General features: G+C 41.5%; 2 pseudogenes; both read right to left on the bottom strand.

The window, feature by feature from the left end:
* Positions 1-1,985: 1,985 nt before the first annotated feature.
* Positions 1,986-2,932, bottom strand: LOC135232009 (olfactory receptor 52P1-like; annotated as a pseudogene).
* Positions 2,933-17,504: 14,572 nt separating this feature from the next.
* Positions 17,505-18,982, bottom strand: LOC111749301 (olfactory receptor 52B4-like; annotated as a pseudogene).
* Between the last annotated feature and the right edge of the window lie 3,610 nt (positions 18,983-22,592).

Genomic DNA, 22,592 nt, shown 5'->3' with positions numbered 1-22,592 from the left:
CCATCAGAAAAATGCAAATTAAAAGCACAATGAATAACTTTATGCTTACTAGAATGATTAAAATGAAAAAAATAATGCCAACATCAAGGGTTGGCCACGACATTGGACAAGCTGGGAGTAGTCATCCATCACTGGTGAGAGTACAGAATGGTACTTTGGAAAACCATCTGGCAGAGTCCTTTAAAGTCAAGCATACATCTATCCTGTGATCCAGTAATTCTACTTCTAGGTTAAAAAAATATTCATAGCAGCTTTATTCTGAGTAGACAAAAGTGGGAAACAGCCAAGATGTCCAAAAGGTAAGTGGTTTAACAAACTGTGGTATATTCACACAATCTAATGGAACACTACTCAGAGAAATATAAAAAGGAAATGCATTTTTTTTTTTTTTGAAATTTTACTGATACGCACAACGTGAATGAATCTCAAAAACATTATGTTGGGCCACAGAAGCTGGACACCGGAGAATACATGCCGTATCATTTCATAATATGAACTTCTAGAACAGCAAATTGAATCCAAGGTGATCGAAATCAAACAGTGGGGGAGCAGAAGTATCGCATGGAAAGGGGCACAGGGAAGTTTCTGAGGCTGTGAAGATATTCTGCATCTTGACTGAGGTGGTGATTATACTGCTGTATACATTTGCCAGAGGTGATCAGTCTGTACACTTAATGTTGTTGTTGTGTGCCGTTACATCAATGACAACTTATAGAGCCCCTATAGGACAAGTATAACTGTCCCATAGGGTTTCCTAGGACGTAATCTTTATAGGAGCAGATGGCTAGGACTTTCCTAGCTCCTGGTGGGTTTGAGCCTTTTGGTCAGCACTGCTCTACCAGGGCCCCTCGTACACTTAATAGGTACTTAATATATGTGCATTTTATTTCATATACCTCACTAAAAAAAGTGCTTCAGGAAAAAATTAAAGCCATAGCAAATATAGTCTCAAATAGGATGGAGCCAGTTTTCCTGACTTCTTCTATAGTTTGGGTTAACTATCTTGGGGAGTAGACTTTATTTGCCGATCTGTGGCCTTGGATTGTCTGGCAACCTGAGAAAATTGAGTCTACTAATCTTATGTGCACTGAGCCCTGGAGTGAAGGAAGAATCACTTCGATGACTTCAGGTTAGGTAATCTCGGAGAAGGTGGCTTTTCATACCCTTACAAAGGGGGGACAGGGCAAGGTGGGCCCTGGGACCTCATTTCTCCTGAACAAGTTAGGTGTCTTTATACCCACAGTTCCTGTGCTTACCCTAATCACAGTAATTTAATTCTGTTTGGCCACTGTGTCCTTACATGTTTGTTTTCTCTAACAGTGAGTGGTCAACTTGAGAGGAGGACTTTTGTCCTCATCAAATCCATACACCTAGATTTTAGCAAAATATCTGACCCACAGTACATGCTCAGTGAATACATCAAAATTCTTCTTCCAGAGAACCTTCCCAGAGTGACACTACACTTTGTTTCTTATTCCTTTGCACAGTTTGCCATGATTCTTCTTCATTTCTTGTTGTCTCTATGGCCCATAACTTAGTGTTCTGTCTCTGTCTTATTTTGTGTGTGAATCCTAGTCAGACTCTGAGCTCACTGAGGAAGGTATCCATGTATCCCTATAAGAGTGGGAATACCTGCCTATGGATGAGAGGTTGTTTTGGCAGACCAGTAGCTATATTTTTCTCATTTTACTGAAGTCTCCTGGAAGGTGGGAGACACATCAGAACAGCAGGGTAGGATTCTCTGGGGGGCTACCATCAAGCTGGTGGCCATACTATCCCTTAGACAGAGGTTCCTTGAGTGTTACACCCATATCTACCTCACAAGTAGGAATCACTTGGTGGTTTTCTCCCCCATCTGACTTGTGCTATGTCTCCACTGAAGGTGGGTTTCTGTCTTCTAGTCATGCTGGGAACCACAGGTCTCTCAAACATTGTCCAAGGCTGAGGGAAGGAGAGAATAGAGCCCCAGGGCTGGGTCGAAGACTTTATGACTGAGCAGGGGCCCATTTCAGCAGTCGGATGGCTCCCTCCCGGATCTGCTTGGTCTTCATGCCATAGATGATGGGGTTAAGCATGGGTGGCACGACGAGGTAGAGGTCAGCCAGGAGGATGTGGATGTGCCGGGGCACATGCTGGCCAAAACGTTGTGTGTAGAATGAGAATAGCCCTGGTGTGTAGAAGAGTAGGATGACACCCAGGTGGGAACCACAAGTGCCACAGGTCTTGGCCCTTGCCTCCTTGGAGGAGAGGCCTGACACAGCCCGCAGGATGAGTGTGTAGGAGGCAGCGATGCAGATGGAGTCAGTGCCCACCACTAGTGTGGCAGCTGTGATGCCATAGATATTGTTTGGCTTTGTGTCCCCACAAGCCAGCTTTACCACTGCCATATGCTCACAGTAGGAGTGGGCTACCACTCGGCTACAGTAGCTCAACCGTGCCAGTAAGCAGGTGAGTGGGGTCATGAGCCCCAGGCCACAAAACACAGCAGCAGCCCCCAGCTTGCTCGCAGTCTCTGGGGGCAATAATGACCCATAGTGCAAAGGCCAGCAGATGGCCAAGTAGCGGTCAAAGGACTTGCTAGCAGGATGCCAGATTCTACAGCTGAGAAGCCATGGATAAAGAACATCTGGGCAACACATGCCCCAAAGGCGATCTCGGCAGCATTTGCCCAAAAGAGTGCTAGGAGCTTGGGCATGGTGGAGGTGCAGAGCACCAGGTCAGTGGTGGACAGCATGCATAGGAACAGGTACATGGGCTGGTGCAGGGCAGGCTCTGAGCGTACCACCAGCAGCACTGCCGTGTTGCCAAGTACTGCCAGAGCATACATGGCACAGAAGGGAAATGCAGTCCAAAAGTGGGATGACTCCAGGCCAGGAATTCCCATGAGCAGGAAGCAGGCTGAGTTCTGATGGCTGTGGTTTGTGTGTTTCATGGCTAGGCCAAAGCAAGTAGACAGAGAAGACCTTATTGCCTTGCTCTGAGCCCTGGGAGGCCCTGAGAGATGAAATAACTGGGATTTATCCTCATGATTTGACTGAAACTAAAATGGCAGAAGGAAATATTTGAGTTAGACCTCATGAAAAACATTCAGAATGAGAAGATTGTAGGACATTGGCAAATGATGCAAGGCACGATGTGGGGTTACCATCACACAGGTTCAAAGGAGCCCTTGCCAATTCTATTTCAGTGATCTCTAGATTGGCAGGCAGCGTGTATGTGTGATGGCCGTGGAATCTTCTCCATGGAGAAGGTAAGGGGCTAGACACCTTTGCAGCTTTTTTCTTTCTGCCTGTAAACTCTAGTATTATTTTCTCCTGATTCATATACCTTTGTGACAATATAAGGATAAGGTAATGATCAAAGTCAGGCATGCTGGGTGTCAGGCTCCAATGTGGAGAGATCAAAACTGAGGGGAAGAAAGGGAAATCTTGGAAGAATTTTTCATGCCATTGCCAGAACCTGGGTTCTGGCTAGGAAGAGCCAAGTACATGGTGAGGGACTGAGTCTCTTGCAGTCTGCCACAATCATAAGACTGCTTGGCTTATATTTAGTACCAGGATTCTGTGTTTGCCTCAGGTGTCCTATATTGATAGGTAGAAGCAGGTAGAATCATGCATACCTGGTCAAGTAGTGAGGGGTCAGGCTGATCTGGTCATGTTATCTGATAAAAATGATTGAGAGATGATTGTGTACAAAGGTCTGTCAAAAAGGGGATGAAAGGGAATTTTAGTCACTGGGAACACAGAATTATTTCCTGTAAGCAAATACAGAGACCAAGACTGGTCAAATGATAGTACTGAGCATATCTCTACCCCATCTCTTCTGTCCATTACCCACACAGTCTATCTCCCCGGATCTTCCCCTCACGCATGTGTTCCTTCTCATCTGTCTGTTGTCCAGTAAAAAAAACTTGCTGCCATCAAGTCGATTCTGAATCATAGTGACCCTACAGGATACAGTAGAACTGTCCCATAGGGTTTCCAAGGAGCGCCTGGTGGATTTGAACTGCTAACCTTTTGGTTAGCAGCCAAGCTCTTTACCACTGTGCCACCAGTCCAGTAGGCAGTCAGTAATTGAGGATTTGAGAGAGAAGGGAAGAGTAAAAAAAAAAAAAGTGGAAATGGAAAGGCGACAAAGATAAAAAGGAAATATGAGAACAAGAATCAGAAACACATAGAAGAGGGTAGAAAAGTAAAGAGAAAGAGAGAAAAGAACATTTCTTCCAAGGGCTTCTAATGGGATGTGACTGGGTTCTGGTTGTCAATTGAAACAGAGATTGTGGAACCAATTGGACCCTATGAAGACAGAGTATTTCTATTCCTTATCTTAAGCTTCAATACTCCTTGTAATGCCTAGCATCAGGTGCCCATACCCGAAGATCACAGGAAACTGTCTTGGGGACAGAAGAAGGAAAGGAAAGAATAAGGACTGTAATGTGATGTGGGGAAGGGACTCCGGATCAGGATGTCTGGCTGGGTGTCTACTATAGCTATCACTGGGATATTGAAACAAATCATTTCACCACTTCCTGTCTCATCATCCCCTCTGCCACGTGCTTCCTGTTTTTCCTTCTGTGCTAGGCTCCTCCCTGAGTTTCTACCACCCAGCCTGGGTTCAAAGCTCCCCATAGGGGAGGTGAGCATTGTTTTTGGAGTCATGATTTTGGAAGCATGGGCTTCTCGGTGCGCTTCCTTTGGCATAGAGAATTGACAGCTGAATAATGCAGTCATTCCTGGGACAACCATGCACTGTTTCCCTTCCTTTCTCTTCCTCTACCTCTGTATTTCCATAATTGAATCAGGTTTCCTGAGCTCCTGCTGCCACTCAAGGAACTTATATTCCCTCCTTGATCTGGGAGCCATAAACTCCCTTTGCCCTAGCCCCATTTGTATGGATGGGAAAACAGAAGTTGGAAGAGCACATGTTGAGCAGGATATGCCCAGGATCCAGAAAAGAAGTTGAAGTGAGGACTTTGAGGTTCTGACTTTCTCACCTATACCTATACAAACTCTGGAGATCAGACAAGGAAAGTCTTCCAGACTTCTACAGATTACTCTCACAGAACAATTCTACTTCACATCCTGGCATTTGGTATAGGAAAGATCTTAGCTAAAATGTATAATAATAGGAGCTGAAATACCAGGAACAAGGCTGCCTCATAAGGAAATGAACAAGTTCTTCATCACTTTCCCATATGTGTTCATGAACACCCAGAAACCACCTGCCAAGAAGTTGGCATTTATTAATGGAAGACCAAGGGTAAACCAATTCAAATCCCAGCTCTATCACTCTCCAGCTGTGTGATCTTGATCAATTCGCTCAACCTCTCTCAACCTGATTTATTACTTGTGATCTGGAGAGGTTTATTCTTACTTCATAGGCTATCAAGGAACTTCCGTAGGAAGATTATCATGGAAGATGCTCATCTGAAGAGCCAATCACATTACATGGGACACAGCAGTGGTAAAAAGTATAATTTACCTGTTAAATTCCCTTTATCTGAAGGGGAGACTACCTCAGTGAGAAAATTATCTCAGTGGTGGTCAGGTCTTCGGTCTGCTCACAGTGTGCCTATTGTAGCATTGAGCACACAGACAGACAAACTTACTATATCTAGGACCAGGGAGTAGTAGTGGAGTCTCAGGTCCTGCAGGGTTTAGAGTGGGAGTGAGTAAAAAAGCTGGAGTATTTATCCTGTTATTAAGGCCCCAGTTGAGAGTGGGGATTCCCTTGGGACACTGAAAAAACACCTCTGGGATGCTGGAAAGAGTTAGCAAAGTGAGGCCAGGAACTTTGGGCCTTGATGGGGGAGGGAATGATAAGATAGCAAAGAAGATCTTTGAAAGTTTAGTGCAGGTAGGAAGGGGGTAGGCAGATAGATCCCTAAGCACAAATAATCTAAAAGGCTTTTTAGCATAGGAACAAATTTGGGGATATTTTCCTAATTTGGGATATTTTGCTAATTCTCTCCACCCCAAATATTTGCTTCCCTGTGTTTCTTTTGGGCAAACTACTCAATTTCTCTGAACATTAGCCCTTCATCTGTGAAATGGGAAGGTGATAAAGATAAGATGATATATGCAAAGCATGTACCATTTCGCCTTGTGTATGCCAAGCAATCAATAAAAAGTTTGAATTATTTTATTATTTTATCCAACCCAGCGATCATTCTACTATATGCAAAGAACTATACTAGATGTTAGGGCAAGGAGATGAAGGATTGTGTCCCTGTCTAATGAAATCACAGTTGAGCTTGGAGAAATGGGCAGACATATAAAAACTAATTACAATTGAATGAGGTATATGTAGACATATGAAAGACAAAGAGGCTCATTTGTCTGAGGAAGAGTTAACTCTGTAAGAGAGAGTTAAGGATTTAGAATTTAGAAGTATAAGGTGGACTTGGTGGGAGGGGCACACCAGAGAGAGGAGATAGCATGTGCAAGGCAAGAGACAATGGGAATGTTCTGGGAACCAACGGAGTCCAGTTCAAAGTCAAAATATTCACAAATCTTTCCTAATACTCTGAGCCACGATGGCTATCCTTTCTCTCCTCTTGCCCACACCACATCTTATCAAATGCTGTTGTGCTACAGTCCACTTTAAGTTCTGCTGATGTAATGATGGTGTGTAAGTTAAGTAATAGCTCTTAGCCTCTTGTTCCTCATGTGTAAAAACGGGGCATGTATTACCTACCTTGTGGGGTTGTTGAGAGATATCATATGAGAGATTACATAAAAGGCATTTAGCGTACTGCCTAGCACATAGTAAGTCCTCAGATAAAACAAAAATTGCTTTTGAGCAATTCTGACTCATGGCAACCCCAGGTGTGTCAGAGTAGAACTGTGCTCCACAGGACTTTCAATGACTGAGTTTTCAGAAGCACATCACTAGGCCAGACTCAAACCACCAACCTTTAGGTTAACAGCTGAGCATGTTAACCATTTGCACCACCCAGGGACTTCAGGTCTTCAGTAGATTGTTATTATTATTATATTTCAGTTGGCTTCCTACACAATGGAACTTGTGAAGGAAGAGATGAATTAATTTTTCTCCGATAATGCTTAGAAGATGATCATCATGATACTAGGAATTGGGGGAAGAATGCTGAATGAATTGATGGAATTCTAATCAAATGTAGGCCAGGAAGCTTGATGTAAGACAATCAGAAATCGATAAATATATATTGGTGACTTACTATGTACCTGACATTGTCCTGGAGATAAAGATGTTTGAAAAGATTCTTGGTTTTAAGGAGCATTAAATAGAGATGGTGAGAGAAGACCTAGTGGGGGCTGGCATGGACCAGATGATAAAGAAGAAGGAAAGGGCTTTGTTCTCTGAGCATTTAGCTTCCCTGGTGACCTCACAGAGGACTTCTACTTCAGGAATTAAAAGTTTCAGGAATCCTGGGTTATGGCCCCCACCCCATTTAGTTCCTCCAGGGACACAACTGGTTCTAACAGAAAAAATTTAAGGGTAAGTGGCAATCACAGATCAACGAGACGACTCAAGTTTTCTAGCAGCCCCACAGTGCTCAGAGCCAAACCTAGATTATCCAATATTCTGATGGGACTCAGAAACAGACATGGCTGCTCAGTGTTAACTTGGGGTACCACTGAATAGATTTTATGCAGCCAACAACATAAATTCTACAGATAATTTTTGATCACCTATTATGTACCAGGAAACACTGGTGGCATAGTGGTTAAATGCTAAGGCTGCTAACCAAAAGATGAGCAGTTTGAATCCACCAGGTGCTCCTTGGAAATTCTATGGGGCAGTTCTACTCTGTCCTATAGGTCACTATGAGTTGGAATAAACTCGACGGCAACAGGTTTGTTTTTTTTTAAAAATTATGTTCCAGCATTTAAGTATTGGAAATGTGGCAAAGAACAAAGAAGACAAAATCCATATTCTCACAGAAATTCTATGCTGGTAAGACAGACTTTCATTAAAAATTAGTATACAACATAAAACAGGTATTGGAAAGTGCCATGGAGGAAAAAAAAAAAAAAAAAGCAGGATAGGAAGTAGAAAATGACGGGAAGCACAATTTTAGGCAGGGTGGTCATAGTAGGCCTTTCTGAGAAGGTGACATTTGATCAGGCATCTGGATGAAGTGAGCAAGCAAATCATGCAGCTATGTGAAGGACTATTCTCCAGGCAGAGGGAAGAGCGGATGCCAAAGACCTTAAGACCTGGAATATATTTGGTAAATGTGAGAGACCATCAGCCCGTTGCTGAAGTGGAGTGATTGAGAGGAGAGAGTAGGACATGAATTTGAAGGGGTAGCCAAGGTCTAAGTTTTGAAGGGTGTTGTAAACATGATTTAGACAGGATTTTATTTGAAGTGTGATGAAATCTACTGAAAGATTTTGAACAGGGTTCTGTCATGCTGTGATTTAAGTTTTAAAATATTCACTCTGGGTTCTCGATAGGGATGTAGGGGGATAAGGGAGAGTGGGAAGCTAGTTGGAAAGTTATTGTGACAGTCAAAGAGTGAAACGATGGTGGTTTGGAGTGGCAACAGTGGAAGCAATGAGAAGTGATTACATTTGGGATATGATTTGAAGGTGCAGCAGACAGGATTTTCTGACAAAATGATTGAAATGTGGGGTTATGAGAATATTATATGATTCAAGGAAGGCTTCGTTTTGAGCAAATGAGTGAGTAGAAGAGCTTTACTGCATGGGAAACCCTTAGGGAAGTGTAGATTTATAAGGATGGAAGGATAGGGGAATCAGAGTTTTGTTTTGGACATGTAATTTTGGAAATGTATGTTAGATAAGCAAGAGTAGATGTCTGGTCAGCAATTTATATTTACCAAGCTGAAGTTCAGAGTAGATGTCTGAACTGATAATTTGTGAGTCACCAAATAAGAGATAAAGTCATGAAAAATGAGATAATCTAAAGAATGAATATAGAGAAGAGACTCTGACATCAGAGGTTGGGAACAGATGAAGTAGTCAGAAAAGGATATTCGGAAGAAGAATCTAGTAAAGTAGAAAGAAAGCCTACATAGAATGTTGTTCAGGAAGCTAGGAAATAGTGAGTACTCCACTCTGCCAAGTACTGCCACAGGGTTGAGTAAGATAAAATTTAAGAATTGATTACTGGGTGTGTCAACACTGTGGTCATCGGAAACCTTGGTGCTGCAGTTATGTGTAGTGATGATATCAGTAGCATGACAGTGGCAGTAGGTGGTTGAGGTAAGGTAGAAGATAATTGGATATGAAGAACTTGAGAGACTGAGAGACCAGAGATTGCCTACATGGATACTGAAATCACTGAGAATGGTGACAGAGTAGAAGTGGGAGGCAGAAGTAGAAGCGAGTCTGTTGTTAAAATCTTCAATGGATGAAGAAGAGTGACCAGAGATATGGAATGGTTTCGACACGATGGGATAGGATGTAGTGACGAGGAAAAACAAGGGCAAATCCCCATCTGTAAAGAACATAGATCAGATCATTGAATTTTAGATGTAGAGCTGGGCTCTATGTTAACCCTCAAAACTATGCCTCATTGCTGATGCCTATCCAAAAGAAAAGGAGCAGCAAAATAAATGACCATGTTTCCACTCAGCCTTAGACTGTGCCCCTCAGTCCTAGCTATATACCTCCTGACTTAGCCTGTGTTTTCGGCCCACACTCCTTGGAACCACGGCCTTTACTTATTCTTGCCACTTCTGTTCTCTTTCAACTCTGTCTAGGCCTTTATGATCTCAGTCTGTGTCACCTCACCCTCACTCTTGATCACACGATCCAAACCTGGATCACTTTTAATGTCAACCATAAACTGCCCAAGCCAGCCTGTGTTTTCTCAGCTTTTGTCAGAATCTTTCCCTAACCCAACCTGGGTATCTTCTATCTTGACTGCTCCCAATACCAGCTTGTGGCACCTCAAGTCAAGACTACCACTACCACATAGTGTATGTCTCCCCAGCCTAACTCAGACATCAACAATGCAGGCCCTGTGAAGAAGCACCACATCAACCCAATGTGATCCAGACTTCAGGTGAGACAGATAAGTACTTACCACTGAGGAGAAGAGCCGGCAATCTAATGCAGGATCTGGATGTCTCTGTGGGATGAGAGGAGGAAGTAGGAAGGGAGGAGGAAGTGACCAGGTACAGGCTCAACAGGGGCTGTTGGGATATATCTTGAAGAGTAGTTCAGGTCAAAGCGCATAGGGAGTTCCTGTGAAAACTGACTTCCCCTCTCAGGACCTGGCAGAACAGGAGGTGCTGAGATCAGTCATGGGATGAAAGTATCCACCTTCACTGTTAGTATTAATGGTTAATAATTCCACACCCAGTATTACTGAGTAATAATTAATATTATTTACATTGATCCTCAAGTATCTTACTGAATCTTCTCCTAAATCCTGTGAAATGGGCAAGACCAGAATTATTTACTCCACTTAACAGACAAGGGAACAGTCCAAGGAGTGCAGATGTTAAATGCATCACCAAGGTCACATATGGGACTCAGCCTACATCCCCACCCATAACCTTCACCCACAGTTATGTCTCATACGTCACACCTAAGAAAACTCAAAATGAAAAGAAACAGAACATCAAAACTCCAAAACAAATCGGACAGAACAAAAACTAATAGATAATAGATAGCCTTGACTAGTTATGATTGAACCCCACCTTTCCAAATCACAATCAGAAAGCGCACAAAACAGGCATCCAATTGTGTATTCTACGGAGGCTCTATTTTTCAGCAGGCACTGAAAGGAAGGTAGGCGAAGGTGGAGAGAAGCTCAGTGATTACTGAGAGCAGACTAAACTCTGCCTCAAGGGAGGCATGATTGAAAGCCATACAATGGGGAGAGAGTAGACTGCAGGAGCTTGGGTCAGGAGTCCCAGAAGACTGAAGACTTGGGCAGAGAGGGACCCTAGAATCACCCCTGGAGAAGAGACCAGGTCCTTCTTTTCCTCATGGATGGGAGCTGCTGTTTATTTTTCTTTTGGGAAAGTTAAGAGATTATGAGGATAATGCCAGATCCTCCCTTTCCACACCCCTCTTTCTCACCCTTCTCTCACTGAGAGGAACACTGCATGCTTTTTTTATTCCTGAAACCTATGGAAAATGCCAAAAATTGAGCCTCATGCAGAGGGGTGAGAATACCTTGGGGCACAGATGGTGTGAAAGGGTCAGGAGAACAGAGGACAATGAAAGAGCAAAGACTGATGAATCATTAGGCATCTAAAACAGAATAGGTAAATTGTGAGATCGAGGTGCGCGGGCAAATAAACTGGAGGGCTGATGAAGTTTAGCAGGAGCATATGGGAAGTAAGGAAGACAGGGGCACTGAGGCAAGATGTGACACTACTTGATAGGAGATGAAGCCAATGATTTAGGGAGGGAAGAAGCTTGTAAACATGTCTAGTGGTTTTTATTTTTCAGGTAGAAATGAGATCCCATAAATGGTTTTCAGCAGGGAAGTAAAATACTTGTTCCGTCACACTGTAGTGCATGGATTGAAGTAGGGGGGTGAAAAGCTAAAGAGGAGGTTTTTATACTGATGCAGGTTAAGAGATGTTGAGTTGTGAATTAGGGAAGATACAAAGTGCAATGATAAGTCCACAAAGATCTTAAGCAAGGCCTGGCATGATACAATTTTCCTGTTGAAGTGGTCTTTGTCTATGGGGTTGCTACGAGTTGGAATCTACTTGACGGCAACGGGTTTGGTTTTTTTTTTTTTGTCTCCAGTATAAAGAGTGGATTATAGAGGTCCGAGATTCTTCACAGAGGCTCATTAGAAGGCTTTTGTAGTCCAGATAGAAGATGTTGCTGTTGTTCTTGAGTACTGTTGAGCCAATTCCAACTCATAGCGATCCTATAAGACAGAGTAGAAACTGTCTCATAGGATTTCCTAGTTTGTAATCCTTGTGGGAGCAGAACATGAGGTCTTTTCTCCCACGGAGCAGCTGGCTGGATTCAAACTGCTGACCTTTCAGTTGGCAGACAAGAATATAACCATTAGCTGGGAGATGATGTGACTTAAATAGGAGCAGTTAAAGAGGGAAAGAAAAAGAGTAGGGACCCAAACCAAAAAAAAAAAAGAAAAAAGAAGAAGAAAGGGTGTGAAGGTTGAGGTAAGGGTTGAATCTAGGATACCTTTTCAGTTTCTGACCTACCTACCGGGTGATTGGCAGTAACATTAACTGAGATGGACAGTGCATGGGGGAGGAAAAAAATTGTGATTAGATAATATGATTTCTGTTTGGGGGCATATTTTGTTTGAGATGCCTGTGAGACATCTAAGTGGACACGTCCAATGCTGCTGTTGTTAGGTGCCATCAAGTCAGTTCTGACCTGGCTATGCAGTGGTTAAGCAATGGTTATTAATTGAAAGGTCAGCAGTTTGAACCCCCCAGCCCACTCCATTGGAGAAAGATGTGGGGTCTGCTTCTGTAAAAATTTACAGTCCTGGAAACCCTATGGGGCAGTCTACTGTGTCCTGTAGGGTCACTATGAGTCTTGAGTCAACTCAAGGACAATGGGTTTTGGTTACTGAGCACACACCATATGTTCCAGGCATGGCTTCTTGAGGACCTATGGCCTACTTGGAGGGAGACAAACAATTCAGCAATAATGTCTATTTTATATAATATAGACAGTGTAAAGAAAAAGTAAACACAAGGAGCTGTGGAAACATAGACAACTCCCTGAAAACTAAGAAATGGTTTCCTAAAGGTGCCATCCTTAGTTGAACCTTGAAGAACAAATAAGACTTTGCCAAGTGTCTTAGTTTTCTAGTGCTTCTGTAACAGAAATACCACAAGTGGATGATTTTAACAAAGAGAAATTTATTCTCTCACAGTTTAGGAGGCTAGAAATGGAAATTCAGGGTGCCAGCTCTAGGGGAAGGCTTTCTTTCTCTATTAGCTCTGGAGGAAGGTCCTTGTTATCAATCTTCCCCTGGCCTTGGAGCTTCTCAGCACAGAGACCCTGGGTCCAAAGGATGCTCTTCCCTGCTGGTTCTTCTTTCTTGGTGGCATGAGGTCTCCCTGTCTCTCTGCTCACTTCTATTTTTATATCTCAAAAGAGATTGACTCAAGATACAACCTAATCTTGTAGATTGAGTTCTGCCTCATTAACGTAAGTGCCTCTAATCCTACCTCATTAACATCGCAGAGGTAGGATTTACAACACATAGGAAAATCACATCAGATGGCAAAATGGTGGGTAATCACACAATATTGGGAATCATGGCCTAGCCAAAATGACACACATCCTTTGGGGACCCAATTCAACCCACAACACCAAATAAAGAAATGTGAGGAAGGAAGAACGTGATTGAAGTCACAGATATCTGAAAGGAGATAGACTAACCTTGAGTCAAAGATATAAATGCCAGTACTGCTTGGGACTTTATAACAGAGGTCAGTAAACTACTGCCTATGGGCCAAATCTTGCCTGCTGTCTGCTTCTGTAAATAAAATGTTATTGGAATACAGCCATACCCATTCATTTACATTTTGTCTATGGTTGTTTGGCAGGGGGCATAGCTGAGTAGTTGGAACAAGAGATTATTTTCAAAGCCTGAAATATTCACTCTGGCCGGTTTGCCAACCCTTGCTTTACAATAATCTTTTCATGCAACTTATTATTTACAAAGGCTTTGGAAGGAAAAGCAATTTTTCCAAGATCACGGAAGAAGTGAGTTAAGGAAGTCTAGAAGCAAGTTATCTTGCCTCTCTCTCATTCCATTGCACTAATACTTCCACTGTGCCACCTAGCTTCTGCAGAAACATTTTGTTCTATCCTCCCTGACTCTGATCTCAGAGGATGGAAAACTCCAAAACATAACCTCTTTAGTGTGAACAAATGATGAAGGCAATCCATCATTGTTTCACATGTCCTTCGTCAATAAACTCAGTGTTTCCCCCACCTCCTCTATCCCCACACTCAGAACCCTAATGTTTATGCCCATAGGCAGAAGGGTCCAGTCCATCCTGGTACCAACCTCATGACTGTCTTCACCACAAACTGTCCATCACAGCCATCAGGAACCCCAGTCTGAAGCGGTGCCCCACCTCAATCTCAGGGTGTTCCCACAACCAGTAGCCTGTGTGCTGTGGCCAGTGGACCAGGTTGAAGGAGAAACTATAAGGCAAATTGTTCTTTCCCCGATCATCGTCAAGGAGCATGGACTTGGACTTACTCTTTTGACTTTCTTCTCCCCTGCGATCATCTCTCCTGTCACTAACATAACTGTTAAACCCTTAACTCTTTTCCTGCCTGGATGCCTAGAGCCTACTGCAAAAAGTATGCTTGCGAAGCTCCATGAGCTTGGGCCAGAAGAGGGACTGGAGAGAGGTTTTCAAGGGGAGAGGTCAGGGTAAAGAATGAGAATATATTGGGGACCCTAAGCAAAGCCCCAGATCTTGCTCCATCTGATCTTCAACAATGACTCTTAGAAGATATAGAAGCACTTTCGAAGCTGGGATCCTATAGATTCTCTCACCCATTCATTTATTCATTCACCACCCATTCAACCAACATGTATTAAGTGCTATGTTGAAGATACCATAATAAAATGTTAAACAAAATCAAGTCCACTTAAAAGTATTTATGTTGTTTTGTATATAAAACTAATGTTGATTCCATCATCTAGGGATTTTCAGTGGTAGTATTTTCGTTAATAACTTAACAAGCTTTTTTCTCCCCTATTTATATATATATATTTTTTTATTTATATAGAGGTTTTTCTATAGTTGAGTTTGGTATGTTTGAGTCCATTGTTGCAGCTATTGTGCCAATCCATCTTTGTGAGAATTTCCCTCATTTTCTTTTTTTTTTAATTTTATTTGGTTGTTATGGTTGAGAATATACACAGCAAAACATACACCAATTCAACGGTTTCTACATGTGCAATTCAGTGACGTTGATTGCTTTCTTTAAGTCTTGTAACCATTCTGACCCTCTTTTTCTGAGTTGTTTCTCCCCCATTAAGCTAAACTCACTGCCCCCTAAGATTCCTATTTAATCTTTTGAGTTGCTCTTGTCACTTCAATTCCACATAGATAGATCTTAAAAGAGCATAATGGTCAAGCCAGGCATTTTTTACTAGTTAAGCTAAACTATCGTTTATTTTTAAGAAGACTTCAGGGGATATTTCTGGTTTATGTTTTAAAGATTATCTCAGGGCAATAGTTTTGGGGGTTCATCCAGCCCTCATGGCCCCAGAAAGCCTGGATTCCATTGCAATTCTGTTCTTCATTTTCCCACTTTTGATCAGGATTCTTCTTCAGAATCTTTGATGAAAATGTCCAGTAGTAGTATCTGGGCACCATCTAGTTCTTCTGGCCTCATGGCAAAGGAGGCAGTTGTTCATGGAGGCAATTAGCCACATATTCCATATCCTCCTCCTATTCCTAACTTTCCTTCTTCCTCTGTTGTTCTAGGCAAATAGAGACCAATTGTCATGCCTTGGGTGGCATCGTGCAAGCTTGAAAGACCCCAGGCACTACACAATGAACTAGGAGGTAGAACAGAAACATTAAACACATTATTAGGCCAATTAACTGAATTTCCTTCATTTTCATTGGCCCTCAACTTTCCCAAACATGATGTCCTTTTCTAGCAATTAGTCTTTGCTGATGGTGTGTCCAACGTAAGTGAGTCAAAGTCTCATCATCCTTGCTTCTAAGGAACATTCTGAATGTATTTCTTCTCCAAACATACCAAATATCCTGAAGGTGTTACAGAACCTGGGAACATCACACTCTGTTAAACATAAGGTTACCATGAGTCAGAACCAACTTGACAGCAACTAACAAGATCAACAACATATAATTGAGATCATACTGTAATGTAGCATGCTTTTATTTATTTAATTTGTAGAAATTATCCATGGTAATAAATGTCCTGCTCCAGTCTAACACACATGGTTAAAAAAAATCCTTTGCCATCAGGTCGATTCCAACTCATAATGACCCTATAGGACAGAGTAGAACTGCTCCACAGGGTTTCCAAGGCTGTAAATCTTTGCAGAAGCAGGCTGCCACATCTTTCTCCCTCAGAGTGACTGGTGGGTTTGAACCACTAACCTTGCAGTTAGCAGCTGAGCACTTAACCACTGTACCACCAGGGCTTCTTAACACACATAGTTAATAAGTACTCTATAAAAATTTCCTAAAAAAAAAATGGGTAACTAAATATTCCACCTTGGGGATATACCACGAGGATCATTGGTCATTGAAATTTATCTTCTTTATTTTGCTTAGCTTGTTTATTCATCAACATACATTTTGAAAGGTTAAATATTAAAAAAAAAAAACATTAGAAGAAAACTAATGTAAATAATAATTAAATCACACATCGAAGACAATCCTCAGAGTTTAAAACAGCAAAACTCACAAAGGAAAAGACTGATAGATTTGAAAATATTTGTTATATTCTCTTAAATAAAACAAAAGCTGAGCAAACAAACCAAAGAATATTCTAGAAATTTAAAATTTTAAATCCTGAGAAAATAATGGCAATAAATATTACTCCCTTGGGGAAGTTATGTATTATCTCTGAACCTTAAATTCCAGGTCTATAAAATGAGAATAAAAACAATGGATCTGATATGAAGATTAAATGAGATTAGGTACGTAAAAAGCTTTGCCCATGTCCAATAAATGGTTATTACTGTTAATCCACAAAGAAATACGATATCCAATAAACCCGTTGCAGTTGCCATCGAGTCGATTCTGACTTAGCAACCTTGTAGGAGAGAATAGAACTGCCCTGTAAGTTTTCCAAGGAGTGGCTGGTGGATTCAAACTGCCGACTTTTTGGTTAGCAGCTGTAGCACTTAACCACTGGGCCACCAGGGCTCCAATATCCAATAAGCACAGTGAAATTTGGTCAATATATCTGTTTATGAAATAAATTCAAACTGGAGGGAAATGAGAAAGTGATTTTTACCCTTATCACATGGGAAATTCTTTCAAAATGGAGCTACTTACTAAACGCTAAAAAGAGAACTGTAAGTTTCGCACTTTTATGCATTTCTGACAAGATTAAAAATTTGTAGTAACTTTTCTAGATGCAATTTTCCAGTGGGCAGGGGGAGCCTAAAATTTTCATACCCCTGACCTTCTTAAAGTAATTCTGCTTAAGGTAAAGATCATGCAAAACGTAATTCCCTTCTCCCCCAAAGAGGCAAATCTTATGCACAAAAGTGTCCCTAGCACAATATTTATATCATTAATGATTAAAAAACTTAAATATTAAAAACTGAAAGAATGAGCATCACCTCAATCAGGTGATCAAGGTTAACATCAGTAGTGATAAACGAGGTTAGATTATCCAATAAGCAAGGTAAGCACAGGCTTACCTGTGCTTACTTACTAATCTGTAGTAAACAGTCTTACATGGGATTCAACACATCTTTGAAATAGTTTCTGGAAAGGAGGTCTGAAAACAGATCACTAACAGTATCTGTACCATGTTAAGGGAGATGATTTTGAGAAATAACAAACCAAAAGTAAAGAGGAGCACCACTCCCCGTGTTCTCTTAACACCCATCATACCTTCAGAAAGCATATGAAAGTTTTAAGTGGGTGTCCAGAGACATGGTTAGACATCCCAGGACTTAACATAACTCAAAGCAGAAAACTTAATAATTATCTGAACAAAACTCAGTATTATATTGACTCTACTCAAAACTCGGTTGTTTATAGAGTTAGACATGACTCCTACTTTCAGATTATTAGAGAGGCAAGTCCCACAACCTCAGGTAAGTTGCTCCAAAGGTCCAGAAGTCAAACAGCCATTTTTCCTAGTGACTCAGTTTTTATTTTTCTGTTCAGTTACCAAAACATAACTCAGGGAGGGCCAAAATTTCTGAGAAATCAGTCTCTGCCATCCCCAGTCATTTCTGCTCTGGAAAAAACACATAGACCACTTGGTCTCGTATCTGCTTAGTCTTGACCCCGTAAATGATGGGATTCAGCAGAGGTGGAGCAAGCATGGTGACACTGGCCAGCAAGATGTGGACATGTAGTGGTATGTGGTGTCCAAAGCGCTGTGTGAGAACTGAGAAGATTCCAGGCCCATAAAAGGGAATAATAACACAGACATGGAAGCTGCATGTATTGAGAGCTTTGTTGCGAGCATCTTGGGAAGGAATGTGAAAGACAGCATGGAGAATCAGAACATAGGAAGCAAAAATGAGGAAAACATCTAAGATCACTGTGGACATTAAGACAAAAAACCCATACCAGATATTTATGCGGATGTCATCACAGGCATATTTGGCCAAGCCAATGTGTTCACAGAATGTATGTGGAAGGATGTTATTTCTGCAAAAAGTCAGCCTCTTCAGAAGAAATATCATGAGGGAAATTGTACAATGTGCTCTCAAAAAAACAGCCACACCAATTTTCCCAATCAGGGAGTGGGTAAGAATCGAAGTATATCTCAGTGGGTAACATATTGCAATGTAGCGGTCAAATGCCATAATCAGCAAGATGCCTGACTCAGCGGTGAAGGAGGAATGGTGGAAGTAGAGCTGGGCAATGCAGCCGTTAAGAGAAATTTCTCTATAATTGCACCAGAAAATGGCCAATGCCTTGGGCTCTGTGGTGGTAGCAAAGACAATGTCAACTCCAGCCAGCATACAAAGGAAAACATACATAGGTTCGTGGAGGCTGCTCTTGGTGAGGATAATGAAAATGAGCAGACCATTCCCAAGGAGAATGAAGACATAGGAGATGAAGAAGGGGATGGAAATCCACATGTGTAAGTCTTCTCAGCCTGGAATGCCCAGCAGATAGAAGACCCTATGGTTAACACCAGTGTAGTTGAAGCCAGCCATTCCTGAGACAGACTAAAGTGGACTTTATCTTTCTACTAATAGACACAAAGAGAATTACAGATTTTATGTAAATATTTTCTTTGGGCTTTCTGGTTAAATATATCAGATGACATACCTGCATGTACCAACATTTCTTCATAATACCCCACTAACACGTCAGTAAGAGAATAAAAACAGCATGAACATAGAAAGAAGAAGAGAGAACAGTAGCACAGTAGAGATAGTAACAACACTTTGAAAGCAGTTGGATGAATACTGACTAAGGAAAAACCAAACCCATTGCTGTTGAATAAGCAGATGGAATAAAACTAATAACTTCTAGATGAAGACAGGAATCAAGGTGATTTTCATTGTAGAACCCAGATAGTGTCAGGAATTTGAGGTATCATGGGCTTCTCTAAATTGGGATAAGCATAGAATAAAAATCATAGGAGGAGTATACAGGACTCCTGGATTTCCTTTCAGGACCTGTCCATCCAGGCGCTACTTTACCAATCCATAATAAAACTGAAGGTTTATTCCCTGGTGGAGTTAAACCAGGAAAATTCTGGAGACTGTAGGCATAGCAGTGGGCAGAGTGATTTAAATGAAAGGCTATATACTGAACAAAATGAAAGACTACATGCTGACCCCAGTGAACTTCTCCTATTTGTGTCTGACAGTACTACACATTCCCTATACCCAGATTGTCTCATCCATTCAGATTTTAAAATGAGGCAATAAAAAGTATTTAGAGATTTTGCATGTAGGTATGGAATTTGTTTAGGGACAGACTTCCCTGTGGAATTTCTCCAACCCAGAATTTTACACTCAAATAAATAAAAAATGTGCTGGGATTAAAAAAAAAAAAAGCTATTTAACACTTTCAAATACTTCTGAAGATTTACCTCCTAGTAAATCTTTCGCAGGAAGGTATTTGAAGATAAGCACCACCAAAATGAGGGAACAAGCCCAAAACAGAGAAACATGGGCTCCAACTAAGAAGCTGATACAAAGAGATACAACACAGGAGAGGGTGTAGGCTGCAAGGGGGCGAGGAAATTCCTTGATAAATGGTGAGCAGTGTCAGCTGTGGAGAGTCCTGGAGCACCATGAGTCTAGATTGAATCAAGGGGATAGAGGGCGCCAGAAGGAAATTCTAATATGAAGAAAATACAGATGCTTGTTTGAAACATAATCCTCATTTCTGGTGGAAAGTTAAGGTTTATAAAAACCAAGCAAGAAAAAAAAAATAGACAATTATCAACTTTAAGGAGGAAAAAAAACTTATACAAGAACTGTATTCACTGTGTACTTCAGTTATTAATTATATTAATAATAATGTAAAGATAAACATGCATCTTAAAAATCATGATAATAAGATCAGGAAAGGAAAAGTTTATATGTCTGAATGTGTATGAGGGGGTACGTGTAGGAAACCTAAATGATCAGCTTCCGTATTAACAAAAAATCAGTAGATAGCATATAAAAACGACTTAAAAATTTTTGATCAAGGAATAACAGTATGAGCACCCTGACAAGGAACACATAAGAGAGCCCCTGATGGAGCAGGAGAAAAATGGAGTGCAGAACTCAAATTCTAGTAAAAAGACCAGACTTAATGGTCTGACTGAGACTGGGGGGACCCAGGAGGACATGGCCCCTGGACTCTCTGTTAGCCCAAAACTAAAACCATTTCCAAAGCCAGCTCTTGAGACAAAGATTAGACTGGATTATAAGACATAAAATGATACCTGTAAAGAGTGTGCTTCTTAGCTCAAGTAGATAAAAAATACATGAGACTAAAAGGGCAGCTCCTGTCCACAGGCGAGATGAGAAGGCAGAGAGGTACAGGAGCCGGTTGGATGGACACCAGAAATGCAGGGTAGAAAGGAGAAGTGTGCTGTCACATTACAGGGAGAACAACCAGGATCATATAACAATGTGTGTATCAATTTTTGTATGTGAAACTAACTTGAGCTGTAAACTTTCTCTGAAACCGCAATGAAAAAATTAAAAAGAAATAACAATATAAGCATGCTGTTTTTATGGAGGTAGATACTAAAGACACAGCTATAGGTGGAAACCCTGGTGGCGTAGTGGTTAAGTGCTACAGCTCCTAACAAAGAGGTGGGCAGTTCGAATCCACCAGGTGCTCCTTGGAAACTCTATGGGGCAGTTCTACTCTGTCCTATAGGATCGCTATGAGTTGGAATCGACTCGACGGCAGTGGGTTATAAGTGTTAAAGTAATTGCTTCTGAGGAGAGGGAATCAGAGGTAAGGTAGGAAAGGGACTTCTGTTTTTTATTTTAAGCCTTCTAGGACTTTCAGAGTGTTAAACTATGTATATGTATAATATTTACGAAAATTAAATTAAAACAAATGATCATAATAAAGTGCCTACCTCTTCAACAATAACAAATTTTTCGCTCAAAAATATACATTCCCTCACTTCACTGTCTCTCTTTCTCTCTCATTCTCACACCTCTCTCTCCTCGTTTTGATTTCTGGAGCTAAAACTCCTCTTCGAGCACCAGATTATCCCCTTAGGGCTCCTTAGAGAAGCTAGGGTGGCTCAAATGAACCTACTCCTCTTTCCTGAGAGGAGAGTCTAGGGAGCTGGCATTGGAAGAGGCATAGACAGTCTACTGGAGATATTTCCTGCAAGAAGAAGAATTCTAGGTGAAGGAAACGGCAGTCTAACTTGAATCACCAGAACAGAGAGTCACAGACCTTCAGTCAGTTTCCAGACTTGATCAAGTTTACAGACTTACAACTTTTTGAATGAAGAGGAGGCCAGGTGCCCATGAGGAAGGACCCCACTACACTTCCAAAAATGTATACTGTTAATCTTTCTCCCAGCCTTCCCCAAAGGAATCTACAGCCTTTTATGGGAGTGACTGTTCATTGGGGAAAAGGAAATAATTAGACTTTTGGGGGATTATTGGACACTGGCTCTGAACTGACACTAATTCCAGGACACACAAAACATCACTGTGGCCCACCACCCAGAGTGGTGGCATATGGAGGTCAGGTTATTAACAGTCTTAGTGTATGTCCATCTCACAGTGGGCCACCATACCCATCCTGTAGTGATTTCCCCAGTTCAGAATGCATTATTGGAATAGATATACTCAGCAACTGGCAGAACCCCCACAATGGATCCCTGCCATGTGGAGTAAGGGCTATTATGGTACAGAAAACCAAGTGGACACCATTAGAACTAGAACTGCCCGTACCTAGGAAAATAGTAAGCCAAAAGCACTACCACATTCCTGGAGGAATTGCAGAGATTACTGCCACCATCAAAGACTTGAAGGATACATGGGTGGTGACTCCCACCCCATCCCCATTCAACTCACCTATTTGACTTGTGGAAAAAATGGATAGATCTTGGAAAATGACAGTGGATTATATAAAACTTAACCAGGTGCTGACTGTAATTGCAGCTGCTGTTCTAGATGTGGTTTCATTATTTTAGGAAATTAATGCATCTTCTGGTACCTGGGTAATGCCTTTTTCTCTATACCTGTTTCAAAGGACCACCAAAAGCAGTTTGCCTCAGCTGGCAAGGTCAGCAATACACCTTCATTGTCCTACCTCAAAGTATATCAACTCTCCAGCTCTATGTCATAATTTAATTAGCAGGGACCTTGACCACCTTTCCCTTCCGGAAGACATCACACTGGTCCATTACATTGATGATATTATGCTGACTGGACATAGTAAGAAAGAACTATCAATGACTCTAGATTTATTGGTAAGATATTTGCATACTAAATGG

This window comes from Loxodonta africana, chromosome 7 (genome assembly GCF_030014295.1).
Source record: "Loxodonta africana isolate mLoxAfr1 chromosome 7, mLoxAfr1.hap2, whole genome shotgun sequence".
NCBI classification, from domain to species: Eukaryota; Metazoa; Chordata; class Mammalia; order Proboscidea; family Elephantidae; genus Loxodonta; species Loxodonta africana.
This window is presented reverse-complemented; position numbering and strand designations above follow the sequence as displayed.